General features: G+C 46.6%; 1 protein-coding gene across 1 annotated transcript in view; it reads right to left on the reverse strand.

The window, feature by feature from the left end:
- The window catches only part of ADCY2 (adenylate cyclase 2), a 456,889-nt gene that overhangs the window by 284,959 nt on the left and 146,409 nt on the right, over window positions 1–25,521 (reverse strand). The gene's annotated exons all lie outside the window — the stretch shown is intronic.

Raw genomic sequence — 25,521 nt, forward strand, 5'->3', positions numbered from 1 at the left:
GGGAATGAGAGGTTTGGGGTGCTGGAGGGTGCTCCAGGCTAAGATCGAGGGGTTTGGAGAGCGGGAGGGGGATCAGGGCTGGGGCAGGGGGTTGGGATGTGGACAGAGGTTCAGGGGATGCCGGCTCTGAGTGGCGCTTACCTCAAGTGGCTCCCAGAAGCAGTGGTATGTCCCTACTCCAGCTCCTAGATGGAGGCATGGCCAGGCGGCTCTGCACGCTGCCCCATCCGCAGGCACCGCCCCTGCAACTCCCAGTGGAGCACGTAGGAGCCAGAGCAGGACCATGCTGCGGCTTCCGGGAGCCACATGGTGCGGCCCTCGACCCAGCACCCCGGTTGGAGCGCTGGAGCGGGGCCGAGCCTCATGGTCTGGCCCCAACCCAGCGCCCCAGCTGGAGCACAGGACAGGGGCCAAACCGCGTGGTCCAGCCCCCAACCCAGCGCCCCGGCCGGAGACACAGAGAGGGGCCGAGCCGCGTGGTCCGGCCCCCCACCCAGTGCCCCGGCCTGCGGGACGTAGTTTGCCCACCCCTGTACTACGGCCTCTGTGCTATCAAAACTCTGTAGAAATACTAATCTGCAAATGCGGCATCCAGCTGTCTCAGAGACAGTTTGCAGTACAGCTGAAGTATAAAAAAATGCTAAGGCTGAAAGGCATTAAACAATAGATATGGCAAATATGACTATTTATTGCTTAAAAATACATTTAAAATGCCATAGCTAGGTTGGGTCCATGATATCCTACATTTGACATGGAGGTACACATGCTGCTCAAGAATGAATGAAAAGTGAATGCAAAATGTCAGTACAAGGATATTGATGGTGAAGGAATTAGCAGACCAATGAACCCTATTCCAAAGGGTTTTGTTAAAGAATTAACCCATAGAAATGGACACATTCTAAGATAATATGGGGCACTACAGTTACCTTCACTTTAAAAGTAATACATCAGTTGACCACATCAGTTTGTGTTTATGTTGCAACATTTTTAAAGTATTTGAGGTCTTAAAAAATATGGTGTGATTACTAAAAAAATGGACAACTGAGTGCATTAAATCCACAGGGGGGAAATAAAACAAAGTAGAAAGTATTGTTAAAGTATCGTTGTTAAAAATACAGTTAGCTACTCCAGATTCCCTCCCACCACAGTCTGTTCATGATAGTTACAGAAACTACTGAGTAATCCTGGAAAAACTATGAAATACTGTAAATGCTTTAACAGCTCTATTCACTTAAGTTGCCACTTGATAAAAGATATTTTGTAAACAAATGACACTGGGATTCTTTTAGCTTCCCTATGCAGTACTTATTTGTTAGTTTCTTAAAGAAAAATCCTGGCAGGGAACAGTCAAAATAGGATGTGACATTGCCTGAAATGTGACAGATTGGGTCTTTAATTAAAGTCAACATGACCTCTGAGACCATATTGAAAATCTTCAGGCTTTAATTCAGACTGGCAGATTTGTTCACAAGATAAAATCAAGTTCCTTTTTGTATACAGAGAAACAATCTAATCTAGATTGAAAAGTGCAAGCATAGCAACTTTATGGTGTTGAAAGTCAATATATAAGGGCTCCTTAGAAACATCATGCTCAAATATGACAAACATATTATTCTTTTCTCTGTAATATGTGCAGTTTCGGGAGGTTCTCAGAGGTAATCACCACACAAAACTTAGCACTTTCCTCAGAGAGGAAAAAAAAAAGTTTACATCTTTTATAAGAACCAGTGAGTTTGGAACCAAACATTGATCTGAGAAGCTACATACAGCTTATTTTGTTTAAGGTTATTTTTCCTGTTTTTTTCAGTCATCTGCTTTTTATATGTAACCCCCATCTGTGGCACCCTGCTCCCCAGGGGCAGTAGAGATTCGTATTCCCCACTGTGGTGGGGTGGTCACCCCCCCATCCCTTGAAGGGCTTAAAACAGCCCAGGGAGAGGGGCTGAGAAGGAAAAAGCTGGGCTGTTTGGGGAAAACAGCCATAGCTGTAGCCTGTGTAATTAGGACCCAGCTGGCCCTTATAAGAGGGCAGTGGGCCAGAAGGAAGATACAGTCTCTCTCCCTCTCTAGAGGGAGAAGGGCCTGGCTGCTGGGAAGCTGAACCAAGTACCTAAAGTGGAGCAGGGCTGGGGAAAGGCCAAAGGAGCTGGGGAGCTCCGGCCTGGAAAACCCACAGGCTGCAGGCCTTGTTAAGGGCCGAAAAGGTACTGGGGTTGCGATGGGGCAGTCCAAGGGTAGGCAGAGGCAGCAGGTCCAAACCCTCCTTGCCAATGATGAGTGGCAATTATACTGCAGTCTGCCCCAGTGAGTGGGGACTAGATGGTGACTGGCAGTAGCCAAAGACTGAGGCGAGGCGGGGATAGGGGGTTGGGGATCCCCTGGGAAGGGGAGACCCAGCGAGACTGTGGGGTATTGCATGGGGAAAGAACCCTGAGAGAAGGGGCACCAGGGTCGGGGAGGGACACCAGGGCCAGCCGCAAGGCGAGACACCGGCCTGCAGAGGGCATTCCAGAGGCTGGCGAGCTAATTCCCTGGACAACCAGCAGGAGGCGCTGCACCGGTGAGTCGTCACCCCACCACACCCACGCTTCAAGGGCTCAGTAATATACATTCTTAGGACTGGGGGGAGTTTTGTGCCTCTGTCTAGTGGCCAGGTGCATAAGCTAGCAGACAGCCCTACGGCCTCTATAACATTATAATATATTGACCCTTTTTGAACCAAGTGACTAGTCAAATTTCAGGGCCCTGGGATGTTCATGTTGAAAATAAAAATTGATGCAATCTTGTTTATTTACAAGAAATGTACAAAGTCCTTCTCTGAACACAGGAGGAACCAAAACCAAAAGGAGCAGTTTCTCAGTTTACAGGCCCGAACCTCTTTAGCCAAGACCAGACTCACAAGCATCCTCTCTAGCTTTTCTCAGGGTCCTACTGTGCTCCCAGGCTATTGCTTGGCTTCTTTGCTTTTTGCCTCTGCCTTTTTGCTCTTGTCTGCTCCCAGTTTCTGTGTGTTCTCTCTCACACACCCACACGTACCTCACAATGCCCAGAGGAACCCACCACGCACATGGTGCTAGTTTCTGGGCAGACTCTGATAGGCCTTGTTTTAGCTGTGGCCCCTTAACTGTCTCTTACATCTTAAATAAATGAGGTTTTAACTGAACTCATAACAAGGTTTCACCCAGCTCATAACAATATAATAAACAAGAAATCAAGGGACTCGGAGAATACATTTTCAAAAGCACTGAGGCACATGACTTCCAGCAAAATCAGTGGGAACTAAGGGCCCAGGCACTTTAAAAAAATCCCACTAGGCACCTATCTGCATCTGTAGGCACCTAAATACCTTTGACAATCTGGCCCTGAGTTCTCTCAGGCTGAAAGAGATAAAATAGAATTTCCAGTTCTGTGTGGCAAAGAGCAACTCATACACTGTGTCCTTTCCTATCACCAACTCCCTCCCCTCAGGCTCAGCACATACATCAGGAAGGTCCCAGTTATAAGCAGGGCTCCAGGGCCTGAAGCTGGTTGTCCTGCTTGTCAGTCCAGCTTCTGGTCTAGCTCCCTAAAGTCTGTGTATATCACTCAGGCACAGATGAGGTAGGCAGTCTCAGTTTCAGTCTGCCTCTGAGATGCTGTTGGTGGAAGCTACTTTTCTCAAGCCTTCACACTGGCAAGGAGAGCTACATAAATTTTATTTGAAACCCAGCTGGTTTGTTAAAAGGGGGTAAAGTTTTATTAATGAAACATTCAGCCCTAAACCCTGCTCTAGCCAGCAGCAATGATGTGCAGAGATGGTTTCCATTGTCTTCTGTCATTGGGATTGGGATCATCCTGTTCACTTCTGATCAAGAGTAGCATACCTATGGGTCTAATGCATTTTGACAGACTACAATGAGGAAGGGAGGGTGCTATGCACCATGGAGGGCTATAAACTGTCCTTGAGGGTGCTTGTAGCACTGCTTGAGCACAATGATATGATCCTGCCCTCCTTTTTGCAGAGAAGATAGATATTTCCTGTACCATATACCCCATTCCAGCTCTCAGCACAGCAAAAGGCCGGGGCTATGTGCAAGCAGGTGAGATTCTCAGTTTGTACACTGTATAAATTCACATTAACTTCTTTCCCGAAGCTTGGCATTATTGGTAACTTTAAAAGCAACAACAGTACATAAACCTCAGCCTACACTTTCTCTCTAAGCATTGCTGTCCCTAAGGTTTCCTGTAGGACCTCCTTGGGTATGTTTACACTGCAACGTAAGCCCAGGGTTAGCAGAACTCAAGTTAGCAGACCCTGGTTTTGTTAACTTAGGGCTTGACCATGTACAATCATTTGTAAACCCAGGTTAGGAATTGTTGAACCCTCTGTCCCAACCTAGGGCTCCACCATCTATACTACATTATGCTGGTCACCCATCAGTCTTATGCACCCTCAGTAGGCCACAGTCCTTCCAAGCTATCCGAGGAAGGATTGGGGCCCGCTTGGACAGAAGGTCCTGTCCACTTGCTGGATGGGAAAGAAGGCCCTGAATGAGTTTAAACTCAGGCTATTTATCCAAAAGTCCTTTGTCTGTTGGTCTCTGGAATATCCAGTTTGAACTAATATATGTGAGGCTCTCTTGCTTGTGGTACTTCTCTGGAGGTATTAAAACCTGAGTAAATTTGCCTAACCTCTCCTCCCTCCTGCCACCCTGACACACACACTGTTCTTAGTTCCCCGAGGGGCCGTGGTTACCCTTCCACAATGTTACATAAACTGAATATAGTAAGATTCCCAAAGATGTTGCAGGAAATTGCCATATCTGTTACAAGGTCTGATTCTGATTTGCCACAGTGATTCTTAGCTCCCTTACACCTGTGCAAGAAGTTACCTTTCTGTTATGGTATCATTTTTTACCCATTCTACACAGTTCTAACTGACTACACAAAGTACAAGACATGTAGAATTTGTTTAAATAGTAAAACAAATGTATTAGTTTCCCAACCCCCGACTCCATTTCTACATGCCTCGGGTACATGGAATATGTCACCAAATGCAATTAGCCTATTATTTTAAAAACAAATTGCCGAGAAGACTGGTTCTGTTCATGCAGTGGTTATTTAAATAAACACTAGCATTGTAGGAAGTCTAGGCAAGTATTAGAAAGCAATGTGAAAACCTTTGGGAAAAAATCCTTACCTAAAGATCTAACAAGCCTATGCTGAGATCTGACAGCAAATTAAAAGCCAGATTGGAACCTATAAGCAAAAGCATTAGACATAGCAGCTACTAGAAATCCAGTAATCTGTACTGCAAATAAATAATCAAAAACCTCCTGAAATGAAAAAAAATAACATGGTCACATGAAAAACATAGATAAAAGTGTAAAACTGGCTGTATGTAAGAAAGCAGGAAATTACATGAAGCAAAGTAAAAAAAGGATTGCCAACCAAATGCAAGAAAACAAAACAAACAAACAAAAAAGTGAAAAATAAAGGGGGAAAAACCTCAGCAGCTTACAAGGGAAGCATCACATTTAGAAGACTAAAATATGATGATGGTCTTTCATAGGCCTTCACTAGACTTTAGGCAAGAGGATAAAACTTTCAGAGAGATCAGAATACAGGCCGATTATCAGACGTGTTCATAAGGAAGAATTTCCTTTTACACTTTCTATTGGTGTAATGAATTGGTATCATGTAAGTAACTGCAGCTGTATATCAGCTGTGAATGTGTCAGAGCTGCATGATTGGCATGACCCTAAAACACATGAGTAAACCAACAGAGACTCCTCACATGAGTAAGGATTGCACAATCTGTCCCTAGATTAATAGTCATGGTTTTTACCCCTCTCTCCAACCTGTCTTTTCAAATCTCTCAAAGACCTCACTGTAGTTAAATCATAGAATATGAGGGTTGGAAGGGACCACAGGTGGTCATCTAGTCCAACCCCCTCCTCAAAGCCAGACAAATCCCAGACAGATATTTACCGCAGTTCCCTAAATGGCCCCCTCAAGGATTGAGCTCACAATCCTGGGTTTAGCAGGCCAATGCTCATCCCCTGAGCTATCCTTCCCATTAAATTAGCTGAGTTAACCCTGAGCACTAGATCAGAAGTATCAAGACTAAATTTTCCTTGGGTCTGTGCTCCTGGAATCACTAACAGGCAGACATAGTGTTTATTGGTAAGGGAGGGAGCTGCCTCAGCCATAGGATGGAGGGACCAGCTCTTGTGGCTCTTTCTTAGCGCTTACCTCCAAGTCTCAAGGAGAATAATGCATAAGGATCTTGCCTGCTTGAGTTTCAAGCAATACATTTAAGTCTATCCCACTCTGTTCTCTGTCTTTTGTGCCCAATTTCTGTGGGAACAAAGAGAATGAAATCTACATGCCAGCCTCCTTGGACACTCTCTCTTTCTATGGTCACATAATCCTTCCTCCTTGGGAGTTTGAAGGGAAAAAGTCTCTCCCCTCCTGCACAGATCCCTGGTTTTCGCCAGCCCCAGAGAGATATCTGTTTTAGGCCTGGCACAAGCACTTTCCTACTTTTTATGGGGGGAGGGATAGCTCAGTGGTTTGAGCATTAGCCTGCTAAACCCAGGGTTGTGAGTTCAATCCTTGAGGGGGCCACTTAGGGATATGGGGCAAAATCAGTACTTGGTCCTGCTAGTGAAGGCAGGGGGCTGGACTCAATGACCTTCAAGGTCCCTTCTAGTTCTAGGAGATAGGATATCTCCATTAATTTAAATTTTACTGTACTCATATCAGTCTGATTGTTACTGAGCGGCTTTTTTAGATTGTGCTCTCTGTGACTCTAACAGCATCCCATTGCGAAAGGGCAGAGGGCTCACTCGTATCTGGTAGTGAGTTTCAGCTGTCCTGACCAGTACAGTGTACCCCAACTCACTAATGTCTTAACCTGTATCTAAAAGGTGTCATATAAGATATTGATAGAAAGCTAATAAAATGCTGATCATTGATATTATTGTGTGGTGTATGTACAGAGGATGAATTCAAAATTACAAACATATTAGGAATTATGTTATCAAAGTATGTCTGCCAGGCAGGAAAGAAGTTACCCCACCCTAGACAAAGGAATGTGGTTCTGCCATCTTGAAGGTAATTCCAAGGTACATCAAGAGACAATGGAAATGCAAAAGGGAGGAGATAACCACTCAGAACCGCAAAAGGAGGGGAGATCTCAGGAAACAGATCAATTTGCATTTTAGCAAACACCAGCAGGGGAAGAAACCAGCACAAAACTTCTTTCACCAGGAGACTTCTGTGATGGATTGGATCACAGAAACCCCCTTGGGAGCTGCCAACTGATGTGCCAAGACTACTTCTGCCCCTGTTTTCCCTCTCCCAGCCTGGGAATCCAGCACCCTGTCTTGCTGAGCCAGACACGCCCATCTGCTCCAATACAGACCCAGGGTCTGAACCAAATGCCCAAAAGCTGCAGACTTAACTGAAAACAGCTTACAGAAGTGTACTTGTCTTTAACACTCAGATGCCCAACTCCCAATGGGGTCTAAACCCAAATAAATCCATTTTACCCTGTATAAAGCTTATGCAGGGTAAACTCATAAATTGTTAGCCCTCTATAACACTGATAGAGAGAGATGCACAGCTGTTTGCCCCCCCCCACCCCCAGACATTAACACATACTCTGAGTTAATTAATAAGTAAAAAGTGATTTTATTAAATTCAGAAAGTAGGATTTAAGTGGTTCCAAGTAGTAACAGACAGAACAAAGTGAATTACCAAGTCAGATAAAATAAAACACGCAAATCTATGCCTAATATAACTGAATACAATTGAGTACAGATAAAATATCACCAGTTCCAGTAAGCTTCCTTTTACAGACTAATCTCCTTCTAGTCCGGATCCAGCAATCACTCACACCCCCTTGTAGTTACTGTCTTTTGTTCCAGTTTCTTTCGGGTACCTTTGGGGGTGGAGAGGCTCTCTGTTTAGCCAGCTGAAGACCCTATGGAGGGGTCTCCCACCGGCTTAAACAGACTTTCTCTTGTGGGTGGAGACCCCCTCCTCTCTCCTATGCAAAGTCCAGCTCCAAGATGAAGTTCTGGAGTCACCTGGGCAAGTCACATGTCCATGCATAAAAATAACAGGAGTACTTGTGGCACCTTAGAGACTAACAAATTTATTAGAGCATAAGCTTTCGTGGGCTACAACCCACTTCTTCGGATGCATATAGAGTGAAACATATATTGAGGAGATATATATACACACATACAGAGAGCATGAACAGGTGGGAGTTGTCTTACCAAGTCTGAGAGGCCAATTAAGTAAGAGAAAAAAAAGAGAAAAAAAACTTTTGAAGTGATAATCAAGATAGCCCAGTACAGACAGTTTGATAAGAAGCAAGTGTGAGAATACTTACAAGGGGAGATAGATTCAATGTTTGTAATGGCTCAGCCATTCCCAATCCCTATTTAGCCCTGAGTTGATTGTGTCTAGTTTGCATATCAATTCAAGCTCAGTAGTCTCTCATTGGAGTCTGTTTTTGAAGTTTTTCTGTTTTAAGATAGCCACCCGCAGGTCTGTCAAAGAATGGCCAGACAGGTTAAAGTGTTCTCCCACTGGTTTTTGAGTATTATGATTCCTGATGTCAGATTTGTGTCCATTAATTCTTTTGCGTAGAGACTGTCCGGTTTGGCCAATGTACATGGCAGAGGGGCATTGCTGGCACATGATGGCATATATCACATTGGTAGATGTGCAGGTGAACGAGCCTCTGATGGTATGGCTGATGTGATTAGGCCCTATGATGGTGTCACTTGAATAGATATGTGGACAGAGTTGGCATCGGGCTTTGTTACAAGGATAGGTTCCTGGGTCAGTGTTTTTGTTCAGTGATGTGTGGTTGCTGGTGAGTATTTGCTTTAGGTTGGGGGGTTGTCTGTAAGCGAGGACAGGTCTGTCTCCCAAGATCTGTGAGAGTAAAGGATCATCTTTCAGGATAGGTTGTAGATCTCTGATGATGCGCTGGAGAGGTTTTAGTTGGGGGCTGAAGGTGACAGCTAGTGGTGTTCTGTTATTTTCTTTGTTGGCCCTGTCTTGTAGGAGGTGACTTCTGGGTATTCGTCTGGCTCTGTCAATTTGTTTTTTCACTTCAGCAGGTGGGTATTGTAGTTTTAAGAATGCTTGATAGAGATCTTGTAGGTGCTTGTCTCTATCTGAGGGATTGGAGCAAATGCGGTTATATCTTAGAGCTTGGCTGTAGACAATGGATCGTGTGGTGTGTCCTGGATGGAAGCTGGAGGCATGTAGGTAAGTGTAGCGGTCAGTAGGTTTCCGGTACAGGGTGGTATTTATGTGACCATCGCTTATTAGCACAGTAGTGTCCAGGAAATGGACCGCTTGTGTGGATTGATCTAGGCTGAGGTTGATGGTGGGATGGAAATTATTGAAATCATGGTGGAATTCCTCAAGGGCTTCTTTTCCATGGGTCCAGATGATGAAGATGTCATCAATGTAGCGCAAGTAGAGTAGGGGTGTTAGGGGACGAGAGCTAAGGAAGCGTTGTTCTAAGTCAGCCATAAAAATGTTGGCATACTGTGGGGCCATGCGGGTACCCATAGCAGTGCTATATATATGTTTCACTCTATATGCATCCGAAGAAGTGGGTTGTAGCCCACGAAAGCTTATGCTCTAATAAATTTGTTAGTCTCTAAGGTGCCACAAGTACTCCTGTTATTTTTGCGGATACAGACTAACACGGCTGCTACTCTGAAACATGTCCATGCATGACTCACAGCTTCTTACCAGGTAGCAGCCATGGGTCACATGCTACCTTGAACGTCCTCAAATAGACTTCTTCTGTGGATTGAGCATTCCAAGATTCATTGTCCTTTAAGTATTTCTTGATTAGCTCCAGTTACAGTGATAGGCGCAAAAATCTTATTAGTCTTCTGAATGGCCAAGAAAGAGCTGGACATTGCAGAGCATACAGTTTGGGGAAAATCTGGGACTGGGGTTTTTTGGAGTCATTGTGCCAGATGAAACCAGAGCTGGTATATGCCAGAGTGTGACTGGAGTGTAACAAGCAGGCTGCTGGAATCAAGATTTGCTGAGTCAAAGCTGCTCGGTGCATGCTTGTCTGCTGGCTGTCGGTGTCCAGGCTGTGAGCCACAGCATCATAGCATTTAAGGAATCCAGGGTTACAGGGCAGGCAGTAACATAACCCTTCATTGGTCTGGATTGTACCTCAGAATGTGACACTCTCTCTCTCCAGTAATGTCATCATTCCAAATAGTTTTAACTAAATAATCCGTGAAATCCAAACATCAAGTAGTAATATCACATTAGAAGGCAAAAATACCACGAAATACCACAGAGTTTGGGAGTTAAAACCTGTAGTAACTTGGGACTGTGACATTTTGACAATAGATGCCTAGAATCAGCTCAATCACTCCATCATGGGAAATGTTTAGGAAATGTCTTTATCATTTCTTCATTCACATATTTTAAACCTTGGGGGTCTTCCATGATCCTGGTTTTGGGGCCTGACTGCTATAAGATGACCATCTGGGTCTAGTTCTTTCCCAGTGTCTATTTTACTCTCCTGTTGATGAACTCTGGGTGGGTGGACACACTCCTTCAATAAAAGCAAAATTCAAATGGAATGAGGCATTATGGGGTTTGAGTGTCCCCTTTTATTAGTTAGCCAAGGTAGGGGTAGGTCACTTTCACTTTCTGGATATATATGCAAGACTTCTGAGGACACTGAAATGAAGATTTATAACAGCTTAGGAAGCATTTCTGATCATGTCCAGTGAATGCTGGGTGAATGCCTGGCCACTCTTCACATGGTTATTAACAGGGACCTAGAAGTGCCCGAGGGGACATGTTATGTACTGTTGTGGAGACTTACATACCTTAACTTTCTGCTAAATAACTTTATCAAATCCTGGGCACATAAATAGCTTCTGGGTAAAGCAGTCACATTCCAACCTGTTCTCAGTGCACAACCTCTAGTAATATGACACAACAGCATGGAAATATTATTAACCACATTCTCCAAAGAAACTTTGTCATGATGAGCAGGGCTTACTGATTTTTATTAATCTATTGACTTTTTTTCCAGAAAAAAAATCAGAGTTCTGGAAAGGGACAGATGGGTTTAAAAAAAAACAAGAAAAACACCCCACAACAACGCTAAAGCCCACAGGCATTCTAGGAAAACAACTGCATAGAACAAATCTGGTCTGCAGTATAACATTTTATTTGTACTGAACAAAACCTGGAAGGTATTTTCATACCCCATTGCCTTTTAAGGGTGAGCAAAAATAGGGTGTAAGGCATCTAAATGCTCCATTTCTTAAAAAATAAAAAAAATTAATAAAGTCAAGTATTTTTCACGCTTACAAGGATTTCCTTACGAAGAAAAAGGAATTCCTATAAATGAGGGGGAAATGTCATTCTAATGACTACATAGCATCATAGAATCATAGAATATTAGGGTTGGAAGAGATGTGAGGAGGTCATCTAGTCCAATCCCCTGCTCAAAGCAGGACCAACACCAACTAAATCATCCCAGCCAAGGCTTTGTCAAGCCGGGCCTTAAAAACCTCTAAAGATGGAGATTCCACCACCTCCCTAGGTAACCGATTCCAGTGCTTCACCACCCTCTTAGTGAAAAAGTTTTTCCTAATATCCAACCTAGACCTCCCCCACTGCAACTTGATACCATTGCTTTTTGTTCTGTCATCTGCCAACACTGAGAACAGCCTAGCTCCATCCTCTATGGAACCCCCCTTCAGGTAGTTGAAGGCTGCTATCAAATCCCCGCTCACTATTCTCTTCTGCAGACTAAATAACCTCTGTTCCCTCAGCCTCTCCTCGTAAGTCATGTGCCCCAGCCCCCTAATCATTTTCGTTGCCCTCCAATTTGTCCACATCCCTTCTGTAGTGGGGGGAGCAAAACTGGATGCAATACTCCAGGTGTGCCCTCACCAGTGTCGACTAGAGGGGAATAATCACTTCCCTCGATCTGCTGGCTAAGTTCCTACTAATACAGCCCAATATGCCATTGGCCTTCTTGGCAACGAGGGCACACAGCTGACTCATATCCATCTTCTCGTTCACTGTAATCCCCAGGTCCTTTTCTGCAGAACTGCTGCTTAGCCAGTCGGTCCCCAGCCTGTAGCGGTACATGGGATTCTTCCTTCCTATGTGTAGGACTCTGCACTTGTCCTTGTTGAACCTTATCAGATTTCTTTTGGCCCAATCCTCCAATTTTTCTAGGTCACTCTGGACCCTATCCCTACCCTCCAGTGGATCTCTCCCCAAAGCTTAGTGTCATCTGCAAACTTGCTGAGGGTGCAATTAATCCCATCATCCAGATCATTAATAAAATGTTGAACAAAACCGGCCCCAGGACCAACCTCTGGGGCATTCCGCTTGATACCGGCTGCCAACTAGACATCGAACCATTGATCACTACCCGTTGAGGCCGACAATCTAGCCAGCTTTCTATCCACCTTATAGTCCATTCATCTAATCCATATTTTTTTTAATTTGCTGGCAAGAATACTGTGGGAGACCATATCAAAAGCTTTGCTAAAGTCAAGATATATCACATCCACCACTTTCCCCATATCCACAGAGCCAGTTATCTCATCATAGAAGGCAGTCAGGTTGGTCAGGCATGACTTGCCTTGGTGAATCCATGTTGACTGTTCCTGATCACCTTCCTCTCCTCCAAGTGCTTCAAAATGGATTCCTTGAGTACCTGCTCCATGATTTTGCCGGGGACTGAGGTGAGGCTGACCGGTCTGTAGTTCCCTGGGTTCTCTTTCTTTCCTTTTTTAAATATGAGCACTATATTTGCCTTTTTCCAGTCGTCCGGGACCTCCCCCGATAGCCACGAGTTTTCAAAGCTAATGGCCAATGGCTCTGCAATCACATCAGCCAACTCCCTCAGCACCCTTGGATGCATTAGTCCTGGACCCATGGACTTGTGCACGTCCAGCTTTTCTAAATAGTCCTTAACCTGTTCTTTCACTACTGAGGGCTGCTCACCTCCTCCCCATACTGTGTTGCCCAAATCCTTTAATTCTAGCATCTTCCTCATTGATTATCGGATAATGGGTCAGCCAACAGTCTGAGTCTGATTTATTCTGAGCCAGTGGAGCTGGGAGGGTCCAGGCACTGAAATCACGAGGCTGCTATTCCAAGGAAAGCAACTAAATTCCCTGTAAAGAAACCAGGAGAATTGATGCAAAACACACTCCATTCAAATAAGCACTATTTGGGTGCAGATACCAGAGGTGGGAGTTTGATTGTGAGATCAGTTCAAATACAACAATTTCATTGGCCACCAGCATTTCAGAGAGGGTGGATTCTTCAATTTGGTGTCAGAATGCCAGTGATTTCATCACTCCAGTATATTCTGTCAGAACCAATCTCTGCCTCCCAGTATCAGAGTGAAGCAGAGATTAGGGCATCTAACAGCCTGGCTCCCCAACTCTGCCAGAGTTTTGCCAGCCAGGACCTATCACTCTTACAGATGGGCTCAAGCCAAAGAACAAACAACTTGGGTCCAGATCTGTATTTGGCACCAGTTCTGCCAAGAAAAGGGGTATTGGGAAATAGGATTTTTATTTGTGTCCTTCAACTGAGCAGGGGAATGGATATCATCACCAAAATACATGATCTCCATAAGTGAGTCCAATGAGTCTCTTGAGTGCATTCAGAAAGGGGTGAGTGGAGATGTCAGTCAATTCTTCAGCTGCCATGGACTTGCTGCTTCTGTTTGTGTGTTATCTGGGAATTTGATTCAGGCCCATCTCTAGCCAATATGGCTCAATGGAGCCTGAAATGAAGAAACAGAAAATAAACGAGTAGAAATTAGGGGCTTACAAGTCTATAATTTAGCAAAGACCCTGAGAGTGACAGGGACAAGTTTTGTGTCAATAAGTACCTACCAGGTAATAGCAGAGAGAAAGAAAGAGAATTATTCACAGCCTCAAAGGGTAGTGCAATACAATCAACAATCCTAAAGCCAAGGAGGGCCACAGTTAGCTGAAACACCAGGGGAAACAATCACAGTAAAAGCAATTGTTTGGTGGAATAAACTACCAAGGGAGGTACCATCTCTGCAGAGATTCAACAGGGGGTAAGTAAAGTAAATGAATAAATAAATAATGCAAATACCAGTCAATAGGCAGCACAAGATAAGGTGTCCTATTCCTCATAATTTGTCAAATATTTTCTCTTGTCCCTACTGGTATTTATGTTTTTGTCACCTTTTTACAATGTTAATTTCCAAACTGTCTCTTTTCCTCCTGTTTCTCTCTTGTCTGTTTTGCTTCTTCTTGTCATGATCCCTTTGTGCCCTTTTAACACTTGCAAAGTGGACAGCTAAATCCTTTGTATTTTGTCCATAACACTGGTCTACAATTTTTGAGAAGTCGTCTGCTTCAGAGAGAAAATGTGCTATTTATTATGTATTTTGATGTGCTGAATTCAAATATGACAATTAAAACAACTGATTGGCTAGTGTTTCTAAGATATTTAAGTTTTTACATTTTATGTCTATGTATATTGTGTAGATAGTAGAGTTTTAATCATAAATTGTAAACCTAGGTCTTTTCATGTGTTTATGGTTGCTTTACATGATAATATTTCACCTGTCCTGTTTATGTAACACTTTAAAAATCAGCAAAAGGGTTATATAAATAAAATGTATTATGAAACAAAAGGCAAAAAACTATTCTGTACAGAGTTTAGTCCTATTCAGTGTCTACTCGGCGCTTCTTGGCTTGTCTCTTGGATTCATTACATGGAGCAGATGCTTGTCACTGTCCAGCAATAGTCTGCAAGCATTGATGGGCTCCATTTGCCCTGATAGCGTTTCTCCATTGTTGCAATGTCCTGGTGAAATCGCTCGCCGTGCTCGTCGCTCACTGCTCCGCAGTTCGGTGGAAAAAAATCTAGATGAGAGTGCAAAAAATGTATCTTTAGTGACATGTTGCAACCAAGGCTTTTGTATGCCTTGAGGAGGTTTTCCACCAACAACCTGTAGTTGTCTGCCTTGTTGTTTCTGAGAAAATTTATTGCCACTAACTGGAAGGCTTTCCATGCCGTCTTTTCCTTGCCACGCAGTGCATGGTCAAATGCATCATCTCGAAGAAGTTCACGAATCTGAGGACCAACAAAGACACCTTCCTTTATCTTAGCTTCACTTAACCTTGGAAATTTTCCACGGAGGTACTTGAAAGCTGCTTGTGTTTTGTCAATGGCCTTGACAAAGTTCTTCATCAGACCCAGCTTGATGTGTAAGGGTGGTAACAAAATCTTCCTTGATTCAACAAGTGGTGGATGCTGAACACTTTTCCTCCCAGGCTCCAATGACTGTCAGAGTGGCCAATCTTTCTTGATGTAGTGGGAATCTCTTGCACGACTATCCCATTCACAGAGAAAACAGCAGTACTTTGTGTATCCAGTCTGCAGACCAAGCAAGAGAGCAACAACCTTCAAATCGCCACAAAGCTGCCACTGATGTTGGTCATAGTTTATGCACCTCAAAAGTTGTTTCATGTTGTCATAGGTTTCCTTCCTATGGACTGCATGACCAACTGGAATTGATGGCAAAACATTGCCATTATGCAGTAAAACAGCTTTAAGACTCGTCTTCGATGAATCAATGAACAGTCTCCACTCATCTGGATCGTGAACGATGTTGAGGGCTGCCATCACACCACCTATGTTGTTGCAGGCTACAAGATCACCTTCCATGAAGAAGAATGGGACAAGATCCTTTTGACGGTCACGGAACATGGAAACCCTAACATCACCTGCCAGGAGATTCCACTGCAGTAGTCTGGAGCCCAACAGCTCTGCCTTACTCTTGGGTAGTTCCAAATCCCTGACAAGGTCATTCAGTTCACCTTGTGTTATGAGGTGTGGCTCAGAGGAGGAGGATGGGAAAAAATGTGGGTCCTGTGACATTGATGGTTCAGGACCAGAAGTTTGATCCTCTTCCTCTTCCTCGTCTGACTCAAGTGAGAATGATTCTGGTGCATCAGGAACCGACAGTCCTTCTCCGTGGGGTACTGGGCATATAGCTGATGGAATGTTTGGATAATGCACAGTCCACTTTTTCTTCTTTGACACACCTTTCCCAACTGGAGGCACCATGCAGAAGTAACAATTGCTGGTATGATCTGTTGGCTCTCTCCAAATCATTGGCACTGCAAAAGGCATAGATTTCCTTTTCCTGTTCAACCACTGGCGAAGATTTGTTGCACAAGTGTTGGAGCATATGTGTGGGGCCCACCTCTTGTCCTGATCTCCAATTTTGCAGCCAAAATAAAGGTGATAGGCTTTCTTAACCATAGTGGTTATACTGCGCTTTTGTGATACAAAATTCACTTCACCACAAACATAGCAGAAGTTATCTGCACTGTTCACACAAGTACCAGGCATCTCTGCTCACTTTGGCTAAACAGAAATGTGTCCCTTTGCAAAATCAAACACTGACAAATAAGAGAGCAGGACACTGTATGATTTCTAGAGCTGATATAGGGCAATTTGTTCAGCAGAGTGATGTAAGCTTCGTTATGATTGCATCATCCATGACTTCTAGGAATAACATGATGCAATTCATATCATGTATGACGCAATACCAGCTTCAGATTGCATCATTCATTGTTTTGCCTAAAAAGCAGGTACTGTCCAAACCCAGTCATAGATTTATTCATAGATCCAGTCAAAGATGTATTTTAGTCATTTCTGGTTTAAATTGAGATCCCTTCCCTTTATAACTCACTTATCCTCCGCCATTCCCAAGTCAAGGGTCATGTATACTGACCCAATAGCATATCTTGAAAACTAGAGCCAATCAACAATTTTAAGCATCATTTTCGTTCTCAGTGACCCAGAATTAGTAAAGTTTGACTACATTTATTTCAGAAGCATTTTGGCTGTAGAGCAGTGTAATCAAACAAAAACCTGTGTGGCCTTTCGCAGCAACACTGGGTCTGATTCTATTAAATTAATTCCCTTAAAGCAAACCAGCAGTCTCTAGGTATGAGAGGAAGGACCCACGGCTAGGGGACAACGAATGGAGCCAAATAACATTTTGGGGGGAGAGATCAGTCTAAATGCAGCCACTTCACTGCTCAGCTGCAGTTCACAGTTGCTGTCATTATGGTGATGGCTTCACTAGAGTGTCACAATGGGGATTTTTCCATTCCATCTTTCTATTAGAATCTCTCCTGTAACTGGGGCTCAGGCTGGGCCAGGGAGAGGTGCAGCCACAGTCACACCCATGGGCAGTTTACCATTGTTGCTATAATAATAATAATTAATAATAATAATTAATAATAATATAATAATGACATTTTTTTCCAAAAGTCCAACAGTACAAAAACACCAACACCATTCACACAAAGAGTAAATGAGAAAGAGAAAAACAACTGCAGTATCCAGAGAGTAGAGACCATTAGCAAAGCCCATGAGACCCTAGAGGCTGTTCAGACTCTGTCTCATACCCAAACCTGCTTCATCAACAGAGACTGAATTTTGTGTGTGTGTGTGTGTGTGTGTCACATTTAGGGCTGGGCTGTGAACACTTCACTCTCACTGAGGAGTGGTTACTCACAAATATTCCCATTGACTCAAGGAGGACTATTTGAATGAGTAAAAACTCATCAGGGTGAGTGAGCACTCTACTATTTGGCCCTTTGACCATAGACTCTTTGGGGCAGGTTCACATCTTTGTCAGTGCACTGCATCTATTTACAACATAGTTTAAGGGCCAAATTCTGCCACATGTAGGCTGAGTAGCACATTACTCTGCAAGAGATGCCACTGAAATGAATGGGGCTATTGTAGAGCAAGGTACTGCTCAAGATGAGTATGGGGGACTGAATCTGGCCCTAAGACATCTTAATCACCTTGAGTAATACCTTATTGCTTATTAAGGAAATCAGTGAAACAACTCATGGAATAAAATACTACTCAACCTAAGTGTGGGCTGGTAAGAACTCCTCTGAGCTAAGGCAACAAATAATGAATAGTTTAACGAATAGACAGCAAGAGTGTATTCTGAAACTATGGAGAAAATGCACAATGTACTTAGGGCATATCATGAGGTGTTCTACAAATACCCAAGAATTCTTCCATTCTATGGAATCCCTAAGCAACACCCCCCAAAAAATTTACAAAGAGAGACAGCTTACCTGTCAAAAACAGCAGGCCAAACAGAGCTCAAGATTAGTTATACTAAAAATAATCTGTGAAATCCAAATATCAAGTAGTAAAATCACATTAGAAGGCAAAAATACCAAGAATGTACACTTTGACTCCCTAGGCAGCACCATATTCGCCAAAGGAGACCTCAAGATGGAAGTAATAACAAGGATAGGAAATGCTGTGGATACAACATTTACTAAACGTAACATATTGGGAAAAAACATAACATTAGAACAAAACTGGGAAATTTAATTTCAAATGAAATCTCAGTGTTAATTTAGCTCAGAGAGAGTTGGACATCTATCAAAATGTTAGACAGAAAATTAGGGTATGTCTACACTACGAGGGTATTTCGATTTCACTTAAATCGAATATGCGGAATCGATATTGCAAAGTCGAACTTGTGTGTCCACACTAAGGACAGTAATTCGACTTTGTGAGTCCACACTAACGGGGAAAGCGTCGACATTGGAAGCGGTGCACTGTGGGCAGCTATCCCACTGTTCCCGCAGTCCCCGCTGCTCATTGGAATTCTGGGTCGAGCCGCCAATGCCTTCTGGGTAAAAAAAAAGGGTCGAGGGTGCTTTTGGGTAATTGTGGTCATCCGTCTGTCAATACCGCCCTCCCTCCCTCCCTCCCTCCCTGAAAGCGCCGGCGGGAAATCAGTTCGCGCGCTTTTCGGGTCAGTGACAGCGCAGACGCCACAGCACTGTGAGCATGGATCCCGCTGCGACCATCGCTGCAGTTGTGGCACTTGTGAACGCCTCGCAGGTTATCATCCACCTTTACCAGAGGCAGATGCAGATGAACCAGGTGAGGAGGCTACGGCACCGCGGTGAGGGCCTGAACTCTGAGAGGGGCACAGACCTCTCACAAAGCACGGGACCCAGCTCCGAGGACATCACGGTGACAATGGGTCATCTGGATGTTGTGGAACAGCGATTCTGGGCACGGGAAACAAGCACTGACTGGTGGGACCGCATAGTGCTGCAGGTCTGGGACGAATCCCAGTGGCTGCGAAACTTTCGCATGCGGAAGGGGACTTTCATGGAACTTTGTGAGTTGCTGTCCCCTGCCCTGAAGCGCAAGGACACCCGGATGCGAGCAGCCCTGACTGTCCAGAAGCGAGTGGCCATAGCCCTCTGGAAGCTTGCAACGCCGGACAGCTACCGGTCTGTCGCAAACCAGTTTGGCGTGGGCAAATCTACCGTGGGGGTTGTTGTGATGCAAGTAGCCAACACAATCGTCAAGGTACTGCTCTCAAAGGTAATGACCCTGGGAAACGTGGAGGTCATCATAGATGGCTTCGCCGCGATGGGATTCCCAAACTGCAGTGGGGCTATAGATGGAACTCACATCCCTATCCTGGGACCGGACCACCAGGCCAGCCAGTACATCAACCGAAAGGGCTACTTTTCAATGGTGCTGCAAGCACTGGTGGACCACAGGGGACGTTTTACCAACATCAACGTTGGATGGCCGGGCAAGGTTCATGACGCTCGCGTCTTCAGGAACTCTGGTCTGTTTAGACGGCTGCAGGAAGGTATTTACTTCCCGGACCACAAAATAACTCTTGGGGATGTGGAGATGCCTACAGTGATCCTTGGGGACCCAGCCTACCAGCTAATGCCCTGGCTCATGAAGCCCTACACTGGCGCCCTGGACTCTGAAAAAGAACTCTTCAACTACCGGCTGAGCAAGTGCAGAATGGTGGTGGAGTGTGCTTTTGGACGTCTCAAGGGGAGATGGAGAAGCTTACTCACTCGCTGTGATCTCAGCGAAACCAATATCCCCATTGTTATAGCTGCTTGCTGTGTGCTCCACAATCTGTGTGAGAGCAAGGGGGAGACCTTTATGGCGGGGTGAGAGGTTGAGGCAAATAGCCTGGCATCTGATTACGCCCAGCCAGACAGCCGGGCGATTAGAAGAGCACAGCGGCACGTGCTGTGCATCCGGAAGGCTTTGAAAGCCTGGTTCCACAGTGAGCAGGGTGACCAGTGACTTTTAAGTTTCTGTACAGAGAAGCTGAACCTGCCCCCGTTTCTTTACCAAGTTAAGGATGACTATCCTCTCCAGTTACAGACCCCCTCCACCCCCTTCCAAAAAAATAAATTCAGTTTTATTTTGTTAATGAACACCGTTGTCTTTAGTACTGTTTTCGCGGGAATGTTTTAAACCTGGGACGCAGACTGTGGTGGGGAGTGGGTGTAGTGTACTGATGCAAATGATCCTTCTAAACTCCAGGAATGACAGGATTCGCAGTGGCGGACTGGTTGTTTCAACGGAGCCTGCCAGCCCTCCTGAGCGGGACTGCGTGTATGTGGGGGCTATGTGAGTTTATGGCAGGGGGAGGAGGGTTACAGATCCCCTGCTGCGTGGCTCTGTGATCCAGGACAAGGACCGCTGCATAACATCTGTAACTGCCCTCCCCCGCCACAAAGTCACAGAGCAACCCCCCCCCCCCACGCACAGAACATGAAAACCACCTCCCAGACTGACCAGGGTAACTAGTCACTGCACTGTGTATGTGCCCTGCTGCTCGACCTGCCCCCGCCTCTGTAGCCTGCTAAAGGTGACTGTCCTGTCCAATTACCAAGCCCCTTCCCCCCCTGCAGACAGACTCTCCCTCAAAACAGCATGACTGAAACAGTAATGAACAAAAACGTATTTTTTATTAACAACCACACATGAAACTGGGGGGTGAAACTTGGACGGGGGCTTGCTTGAGGCGGCCAGGAAAGGACTTTTCAAATTTTGGGGAATGACAGCCTTCTGGTGCTTGAGCAGTCTGCAGGGGTGGAGTGAGAGTTTTCACGAACTCTTCCGCCCCTCCTTTTTTGGACTTTGGGCGAGGGGGGTATGGGACTTGGTGGCAGGGTAGTGCGGTTCCTGATAGACTGCAGCGGGGCTCTGTCCTCCTGCCTCCGTTCCTGCAGAACATCAACAAGGCGCCGGAGCGTGTCCGTTTGCTCCCTCAGAAGTCCAAGCAGCGTTTGAGTCGCCTGCTGGTCTTCCTGCCGCCACCTCTCCTCACGTTTCATGTGTGTCCGGTGCATTTGGGACAAATTCTCCCTCCACTGGTTATGCTGTGCTGCCTGGGCTCGGGAGCAGCCCATAAGTTCAGAGAACATGTCCTCTCACGTCTTCTTCTTCCTCCGCCTAATGTGCGCTAGCCTCTGGGAGTGAGATTCCAGGCTGGGTTGGGAGACAGTTGCAGATGTGGCTGTGGGAATGAGGAAAAGGCAGTGAATTCCTCCGAAAGATAAATGTAGTTGTGAATCAAGAACCTTGATTCACAAGAACCAAGTCTTTCTCTGTGAACAAGACCATGAACCACACCTATCACATGCGCACTGAGGACAAGGTCGAATTTTCGAACCTCGCCTTCAGTGCCTGGGCTTTTGCACTGGCGATCTGGGAACCGGGGCAGGACACGGTACTCTCTGTAGCAGGCAAAGATGGTAAGCCGTGGACTTGTTGCAGATTAAAACTTTAGGAGCACCACTGGCCATCTTTCACATTGAAAGCAATGCCAGTCTGTGCTGCCAGCAATCGGCCAAGCAAGAACTGTGGCCCTGTCCCACCCCCTCGCGGATGTGCCAGGGAAAGATCCCTGGATGCTGACCCTCTCCTGCCCCCACCGCGTGGCTGTAAACCAGCGGTCACAGTTCTGTAAAGGAACTTGTTGCAAGCAGTCCCAATACTAACAGTCCCCTACCTAATTCAAAGCAGGTTGTCATGAGCGACATTACCCTCATGAGGATCCCGGACACCGAGATCCAGAGGATGCTTCGAGAAAGCCTGCAGAGACCGGGGCCCTATGCCGCCATGATATGCAAGGCACTGATTCCAGAGTACCTGCTTGTCTCCTGGCGCGGGAACGTCTCGTACTTTGGAGGACCAAGTAAAGCCGCTCTCCCCAGGAACCTGATGAACAGGCTATCCCTTTACCTGCAGGAGAGCTTTGTGGAGATGTCTGTGGAGGATTACTGCTCTATCCCCGGACATATAGACCGGCTTTTCATATAGCTGCAGTAGCAGGGACAAAAGAGTGGAGCAGCTTGGGCAGCACAATCATGCACAACCGGACACTGTTTGATTTTTTTATAAATAGTTGTTACTGATTATTTAAGGGCCCAGGGGGAAGAAATCATGAATCAAAGATTGTTATTAGTATTAATATTCAAGTTTTGTAAAAAATAAAGGTTTATATGTTTAAAGCACTTACCGCTTGATCCTTCCCCTGAATCTGTGTCCGGGTTACATGCTGGGGAGGGTTGGTAGGGGATCTCTGTAAGGGTGATGAAGAGCTCCTGGCTGTCGGGCAAATCAGCTTGGTAAGCGCTGCCGACTGCCTCGTCCTCCTCATCTCCTTCCTCATCTTCCCCGTCCGCTAACATGTCCGAGGAACCGGCCCTGGACAATATCCCATCCTCAGAGTCCACGGTCAGTGGTGGGGCAGTGGTGGCGGCCGCACCAAGGATGGAATGCAGTGCCTCGTAGAAACGGGATGTGTGGGGCTGGGATCCGGAGCGTCCGTTTGCCTCTTTGGTCTTCTGATAGCCTTGTCTCAGCTCCTTGATTTTCACGCGGCACTGCGTTGCATCCCGGCTGTATCCTCTCTCTGCCATGGCTTTTGAGATCTTCTCATAGATCTTTGCGTTCCGTCTTTTGGAGCGCAGCTCGGAAAGCACGGACTCATCGCCCCACACAGCGATGAGATCCAAGACTTCCCGATCAGTCCATGCTGGGGCCCTCTTTCTATTCTGGGATTGCACGGCCATCTCGGCTGGAGAGCTCTGCATCGTTGCCACTGCTGCTGAGCTCGCCACGCTGTCCAAACAGGAAATGAGATTCAAACTGCCCAGACAGGAAAAGGAAGTCAAATTTTCCCGGGCCTTTTCCTGTGTGGCTGGTCAGAGCATCCGAGCTCGGACTGCTGTCCAGAGCGTCAACAGAGTGCTGCACTGTGGGATAGCTCCCGGAGCTATTACCGTCGATTTCCATCCACACCAACCCTAATTCGATATGGCCATGTCGAATTTAGCGCTACTCCCCTCGTTGGGGAGGAGTACAGAAGTCGAATTTAAGAGCCCTCTATGTCGAACTAAATAGCCTCGTGGTGTGGACGGGTGCAGGGTTAATTCGATTTAACGGTGCTAAATTCGACATAAACGCCTAGTGTAGACCAGGCCTTAGATGCCTTTGAAAATAAGTGCCTATAAGGGCAGTGGTTGGTGTAGTGAGTCGGTGTGGCTCCCCTCCTGCCCAGAAGAGGGAGCACCCTTGCAGGCACCCGAGTGAGCGGAGCCACCGCCGCCTGTTCCCGCCCCCCAGAAGTCAAGGGGCGGGACAGGAAGTATAAAGGCCGGCCGCCGGAGCTCAGTCAGAGCCCGGCCACCGCAGGGAGCAGACGTGCGGCCGGGAGCTCCCAGCCGGGATACCTCCGAGGCCCGAGTCCGTTGCCCTAGCTGGCCGGAGCTGCCCCGAGCCCACTACGAGGAGGAGCCGCCGGAGCCCGTCCGCTCCTATCGTTGGGAGGAGCCCTTGGAACTCCCCCACACCAACCCCGAAGGCGAGACCGCACCAGAACCCCTCCGCCCCTGCTGTTACCCGGAGGAGCCGCCCGAGTGCAATTGGCCAGATTTCCCCACGGAGCTGCCGGACCTGCCACCAAGCCCCGGCCGAGAGGAGCCCATGCTGGTGGACTGGACTGGGCCCGGTGCCACGGATGAGGTAGGCCCTGAGGGGGAACCTGGAAGTAGCCCGGGGGTAGCCGACCCCGGTCAGGCTGCAGACGCATGTGAGCCAATGTCAGTGTGTTTCGGTCAGGATACCCCACTGACCAGCAGCGGCAGTAACCGCTGCTAGGGCCCCGGGCTGGAACGCAGTGGAGTGGGTGGGCCTGCGTTCCCCCCTGCCACCCCCGCTCACGGGTGGCAGGCTTCCCCCTCACCCAACGCTCAGGTGTAGGAGCCTGGGCTTACTCCAACTGATTGTTGCTCAGCCCCTGCACCAGAGGGCCTGAGCTACCTAACTGTTATTTGTCTGCTCAGCCCCTGCATCCAAGGGCCTGAGCTGTGACTGTTTGTGCCCCGCCCTGATCCAGGGCCTGGGCCTTCCTTGTTGTTTGTCTGCTCAGCCCCTGCATCCAAGGGCCTGAGCTGTGACTGGTTGTGCCCAGCCCTGATCCAGGGCCTGGGCCTTCCTTACCTGATTGTTGCTCGGCCCCTGCACCAAAGGGCCTGAGCTCCCTGAACTGCTTGTCTGCCCAGCCCCTGCACCAGAGGGCCTGGGCTCCTTAACTGCTTGTCTGCCCAGCCCCTGCACCAAAGGGCCTGAGCTCCCTTAACTGCTTGTCTGCCCAGCCCCTGCGCCAGAGGGCCTGGGCTCCTTAACTGCTTGTCTGCTCAGCCCCTGCCCGAGAGGGCCTGGGCTCCTCAACTGCTTGTTTGCTCAGCCCCTGCACCAGAGGGCCTGAGCCCCAGAACTCATTGTTTGTTTGCTCAGCCCCTGCACCCGAGGATCTGAGCCCCTGAACTAACCGGTTGTCGTTCCACCAGTGGTGAGTCGGTGTGGCTCCCCTCCTGCCCAGGAGGGTCGAGCCCCGGCACGAACCTTCTACAGTTGGAAAGACTTCATTACCTACTAAGAGATCTGAGAAATCACCAACCAGTAGCTCACTTCCAACAGAATCAGGAGGAAGTGCTGGAGATATTTGGGGCATGTACTCCAGATGCCAACACACAGATGAAGCTGTCAAGTGGAAAGCAACTGATGTGAGGAAACGAGGATACCCAGGAGAAACCTTAAGAACTCTTAGCAGGGAAGGCAAAATAGTCAATCTCAACACCATAGAGCAGATGGAAGCATCAGCAAATGACACAGCGGAATGGAAGAGACCAGTTTCTGTCCTGTGTACCAACACTGGTGTGAAAAGGACATAATTTAATGGAATAGACAAGTGGTCTTGATGTGTTTCCTAAGCACCTGCAGGGAAATACAACTCATTTTGTTGGTAGGTGCAAACAAGATTAAGTCAAGACAAGGCTAAGCTAACATTTTAATACACATCTGGGTCTAAGTGGAGCGTGTGGGTGAAGAGGAATGTGGAATATAGAAAATTCCAGTTGCAGAGGAGTGTGTTGCTGCATTATGCAAGCTGGCTTTCCACTGTATATCATTCATCTCTAGAAATCTAGTCCAATGGGCCAAACTCCTTTTAAGTATGATAGGAAAAACAGCTGACAAAACTGTAGTTATTTGGTTACTTGCTGTTATGCCTATCACAATGGGCCTGACCCAACATTCAGTAGA

Source organism: Emys orbicularis, chromosome 2, assembly GCF_028017835.1.
Source record: "Emys orbicularis isolate rEmyOrb1 chromosome 2, rEmyOrb1.hap1, whole genome shotgun sequence".
NCBI classification, from domain to species: domain Eukaryota; kingdom Metazoa; phylum Chordata; order Testudines; family Emydidae; genus Emys; species Emys orbicularis.